Below are 5,629 nucleotides of genomic sequence, written 5' to 3' on the forward strand. Positions count from 1 at the left end.
CCGCGAATTGCTCCTTTGAACTTCTACAATAACCGATAGTTTCCATGCGGTAGCCTTAGATCTCTGTTTGATACATAGTCATGTAGGTCGTTATCCGTCTAATAATCTCATCCAGTAGAATCGTTAAGCTCTGGATCCCGTAAATAAATATACGAAAGTCTACATACCTTGGTATTGTCCCTTCAGCATGTAAACCCTTCTCGCCCCCTGCTTTTTACCTCCTTGCTTGTCGTTGATTGCGAATTTACTGCCTTGAATGCGGCATCGTTTCGGTTGCACCGTTATGCAAACTTTCGCTGATCGTTTAATTTTTCAGGAACGCATTTGTTGACCATGCCAAAGATGGTTTCGGTTGCCGTCACAGCGCACTGTGGTATTGACAAATAGTAGACGGCAAGGACGGATAATAAGTCGGTGAGACGAGGTTGCAATGAATGAATAAAAGAGGAAGAAGGTGAGGGGCGCCGTGGCCCGAATATTGTGTGACAGGTCAGCCCTTCTTCCCGCTGTACGTGACGATGACGACTTATTACAGCCTGGCTACACTCATGCCTGTCAAAGTGCTCATTAATTAACAGATGCAATCAGTACTGTCGCATATGATGAAGGCCCAGCCGTTTTCAAGTCGAAAAGCGCGAGAAACACTGGCGTCATATTTCCGCGAGCGACTGTTGCTAATTCCAGTGTGAAGGACAACGAATACCGTAATCAAGCCGTTACGATGCTGTGTACTTCTCTCCATCTGCCACGATCATTGATCGACCGGAAGTCGAGGTTCAACGCTCTACAGCTCAGTGTACCATGTAGCAAGCACAAGTTGCAGACCTTAGTCTCTTTACGTTCTGGGATTCGATTGAGCTCAATTATGCCGCCAAAACCGAAATTGACTAAAGGGATCGCCTTACACAGAAAGTGTGTATCTTATGTGGTGTATGCCTTTTTAGACAACAACAATGACCAATTCTCGATATTTCTACAGCACGTAACAATTTCTCGTTTAGACAGAACCAGAGAGGCGACATTCTTTCACTGTAGCTATACATCCTCCACTGGAAACGTGGAAAGCTCGAAACAATGCAATCGCGAAAGCTGATTTCATCCAGCGACTAACCTTTGTTTCTGCGGCTGACAACGTGCTGGATCTGGATTTCTATGCCCTGCTCAACGTATCCGCAAGCTTGAAGGTCTTAAAACAAGACTTTCAAGATTGGTAGCTCCCAGGAAACGCGATCTTGGACTTGAGGGAAGGTGCTTTGATGAAGCCAGTGTTCCGGAATACCAGGAGAAGATAATTGCTTCACCAATAATATCAACATTGCAATTCCTAATCGATACTATTGTTTAAAAGAGCAACATGCGAGATTATGGAGAACGTCCGGTCTAATAACCAACAAGCCGTTGCAACCAATAAGCTATCTGTATTACCATAGCAATAAAGAGAGGATATGAAGTGCAGGGTAAGATCAAGAGATCCTGTCAATTTCTCACGAAACGAAGTGTTGGACACAACAGAATCGAAACCATTTGAATTCGAAGCTTTTTATTAGGAGCACGCACGGATGCGTCGAGGTTGTCCACGCCTACCTGGCCATTGGCATTGTCGATGGAACTTTTCCAGTTTTTAAAAGCTTATTAGTCTTATTTGTTTTTTCTTCGCTGACTTCGACAGTAGCATAAATTTTGGATATATTTGTGTTCCCTGATTTTATAGCAGAAGACATATTTAGGTTTTCTGTTCTTATAGGGATGGTCAAGTCGTGTGGTAATGCTGGTGGGAAATCCAATAGCCATCTAGTCGGATAAGAACAAAGGTTTGTGGATGTGCTCCTCGGTTAATGTCGAATTTGCGAGAGCCGCAAGCGAATAAAGAAAGATCTTTCACAACTTAAAAACTTTACATTTGCTTTTTCTTTAACTTTATATCGGCCTGATCTCAGCGATGCTTTCCACTTGTTTGACTCAACTACACAACTTTGACTGCTATAACACATATATGAGTGGGACACCCACAATCCAACACCAGGATGTACGTCCGAAGGAAGACTTACACGGATTCAATATTATTTTTTCAAGAAGGTAACGTTCACAAATGCAACAAGTGCGATAAAACCTGGACCAATCATCAGTCCAGGTCGAAGACTTTAGATCCAAAGATGAATTCTTTGAGCATACGTCGCAGGTCATATTTTGAGACTGGTACCATGTTGATTTCACAAGGAAAATTTTTGAGGAAGCATTGGACAGGCGCCACAGGCGTGAGTTTACATGCAGAGACTTACAGAGGAAAGGCCGCCAAAAGAAGGATTCTCTATGAATACAGAATGATTGCGAATAAAGAACTTGTACTTGAGTCTTGTTGACTAACTCTGTTCCCGTGTTCTAATATCACATTTACATTATGTGTGGACTTCTACGGATGTATGATAATAAAGGAAAGTCTATAATATATAAATGTTGTGCAATGGAAATACTATTCAAAAGGAAAGATGTCAAAGAAAGCGTCGCACATGACGGCGAAGTCACTGAAAAGGGGTAAAAAAGCCCCTGCACAAGAGGGACGGTGCAAAAGTAATTCCCCCACCGGGAATCGAACCCGGGCCACCGGTGTGAAAGACCGGGATCCTAGCCACTGGACCATAGAGGATATTGTTGTTCCCTGTTGGATTCTCCTTTCCTATATGTTTAGTCCTTCGATATTTCCTCGCTGGTTCAATCTAGGAGTTATACCGGGAGAAATACGAATAAAATAGGCAGAGGATGCTCTCGATTGAAGAGCTTGTTCTTTATTCTATTCAACTGGTTGTATATATACTTTTCTAATGGGATGGTCCTGGAAGTAACTAGAATAAGCTCAATCTATCTTACACTTGGGTCTTCAAGCTTGTTCCCGCATGTCCTCGGAGTTTCCTTGAACTTCCTAACTTCGATTGTTCAGCTCTGCAGTCTTGGTTTCCTTTTTTGTCGACCGGGATTTCTGGGCGTGAAGCGCCTATGCCTGGGGACAGCCCCGACATTTTGATGCACCGTGTTGCCTCTTTTCTGGGCCTCGCTACAAATAGAATTCTTTCATTTTAGCTCCTTGTTTGGTGTCATTTTGATCCTCAAATTCCCCTCTCTTTAAATTTATATGCACGCCTCGATTTTTACTTTCGTTTATGCCCTGCACAGATCCAAATTTCCATTTTTTAAACTTAGCATTGTAAAAATCCACGCTCCGACATGCCCGCACTCACTAGCCTCGACTAGCCTCGATCTAAGTCTTTCGCGCCAATCTTATACCTATGAAAGCAATCAGTTAGCAAATTAGTTGCATTGCTTAGTACCAACCTTGTACTTTAGATCCCTTCGCAGTCCTTAAAACCTCGCCTTAGCACGAATAGAGAAAAACACCTTTTTCACGTCCTTCTCAAGAATTGTAATCTCGAAGAGTGCAGTATAGATTTTGAAGTTGTCTGTACTGTGCTGCAAATTGTGTGTCTTACGCCTGAACGGATATTATCTCACAAATTGATTGCACCGCACGTGTCACTATTGGTGAACCCTGAGCGAAAGAATTTCGAACGAACAGCCTGTGCGCGCCGTACAAACGAACGCTAGCTGTTGTACAATAGCAATATGTTTGTTGGGTACTACTGATTTTTGAAAAATAAATATATTTTTAAATCTAAACAAAGATTGAATTTCGCTATTATTTTTAAAATAATCCCAGGAAATAGGACACAATATACGGAAATTTTCTAGTCAAGTATATGGTAATTCTGAACATTGACATATCAATAAATAAGAGAAATATGACAAATCCCATTAAGGAGGTTATGGAAAAGCTTGGTGGTCATCTAGAACCACATACACGACGATCCTCTCGTTAAAGTCCCGGCTCCGCAAGGCTACGCGAGTTATTGAGAACATGCGCTAATCGTTTGAAATAAAGATTTATATAAAATTTCCTGGATCTCTCTAGATGACAGATAATTATTGTATCAAGACCAATCGAGCGATTAGCGCATGTTCTCAATAACTCGCGTAGCCTTGCGGCGGGACTTTAACGAGAGGATCGTCGTGTATGTGGTTCTAGATAACCTCCCTTATGGAAAGATACTTTCAAAATGAATCCTATACTAACGATAAAAAAGGCTGTTTCAAAATATAATAACAGAAAATATGGAGTCTGTTAAATCCAATTATTTTTGGTATAAAAATTGTAGTGAAAATGTATGTACCTATATACATAAAAAGAGGAGAAAAAGAAGGCTATATGTGCTATAAAAAATTAGGACAAACGTGGGTGAAAATAAAAAAGATTTTCTATGCTGTATACATAGTAAAAATCACATAAGAAAGAAAAGAACGAGTACTAAAAGGCTTGTTGAAAAAAGCTAAAATTGAAAAAGAAAGTATTCATTGTCAAGTGGGTGAAGATGATCAACAAACTAGTAATACTACATGTAAAAAAATAACTCAATCAAAAGAAAAAAGATAGCAAAATTCCTATTTATTGTGGTAACTAGGGAAAATTAGATTTTAGTAATCTGCCTATATAGGATATTCAATACCATCCTTACTAAGATAATCTCTTAGCATACTTTTTTCATTAAAATTAACTATAGGAATCCAACTGTTATCTTTTTCACTATAACCTTTCCATTTTATCAAAATTTATATTCATTATTTTCAATTTTATGATCAAAAATTTCTTCAATTTCATATGATACAGTTTTATTTTTACTATCTTTGTTTCTTTTACATTTTCTTTCATTAAATGGTTGTACATCATTATCACTTTCCGAGTCATTTACAAAATTATCATTGTAATCATCTTCATGGTAATCATCAATAACCATCATACTATTACTTCCAATATTAAGCTTTAAAACTTCATTTTGCGATTCCATCGTTGTATCCAAATTTTGCTTATTTTCGTCATTATTGCTTGTTACAATATCAATCAAAGATTTTTCAAATGGAAATTCAAAATCCTGTGTTTCGGAGGTCCTAGACGACCTCCTAGAGAATATGGCGGTGAGGCCATCGACCGAGGGGGTGGTAAGAGCGGTCGGGGGGGGGGGATAGTACGCACAATGGCCTGAGCCCATATGACATCCCCTTGGCATATGGGTAATGTGGGCTGTCATTTAATGATGATATCCATAATTATTTCATTGGATAATCTGTAGTTGATAGTTAGAATGCTTACTCCAGAAATACGTGAAGAGTTCGAAAAGTTGATGAGCCAGGAATGGGCATTCTTAACGTCACCATGGCCATGAGCGCGAAAGGAAAAGTATCATCGGTCTGAGATCAAACCGGTCAATGAAATTGCATTCGTAAAGGACTTTGTCTTGAATCGCTTGGGTGTCCTCCCGGTCTTTCTCTTTCTAGTGGTCGTATTTGGTGGGCACGAGTACGCTGGACCGTATAACCATGTCGAGAAAGGGTTGCTCATCCTATACTTTCTACTGTCTGGGTCGTGGATCGCGGAGATATCGCAGTTTATCCCTCGCAGTAGTTTTTACGCACTCTATCGGGACTTCATTAGAAAGTCCCATGACAGGTTGAATGGTCTACTCGATGGATGTCTTAGGAGGATGTTTTCAACGACGCTTATAAGGAACTAGGATTTAGGATTTAA

General features: G+C 40.0%; 1 non-coding gene across 1 annotated transcript; it reads right to left on the bottom strand.

The window, feature by feature from the left end:
- Window positions 1-2,572: 2,572 nt before the first annotated feature.
- VTP01DRAFT_t91 lies at window positions 2,573-2,644 on the bottom strand. Its single transcript has one exon. It is a non-coding gene; the product is annotated as a tRNA-Glu (tRNA).
- Window positions 2,645-5,629: the final 2,985 nt, after the last annotated feature.

This window comes from Rhizomucor pusillus, assembly GCF_041956525.1.
Source record: "Rhizomucor pusillus strain CBS 183.67 unplaced genomic scaffold VTP01scaffold_29, whole genome shotgun sequence".
Lineage (NCBI taxonomy): Eukaryota > Fungi > Mucoromycota > Mucoromycetes > Mucorales > Lichtheimiaceae > Rhizomucor > Rhizomucor pusillus.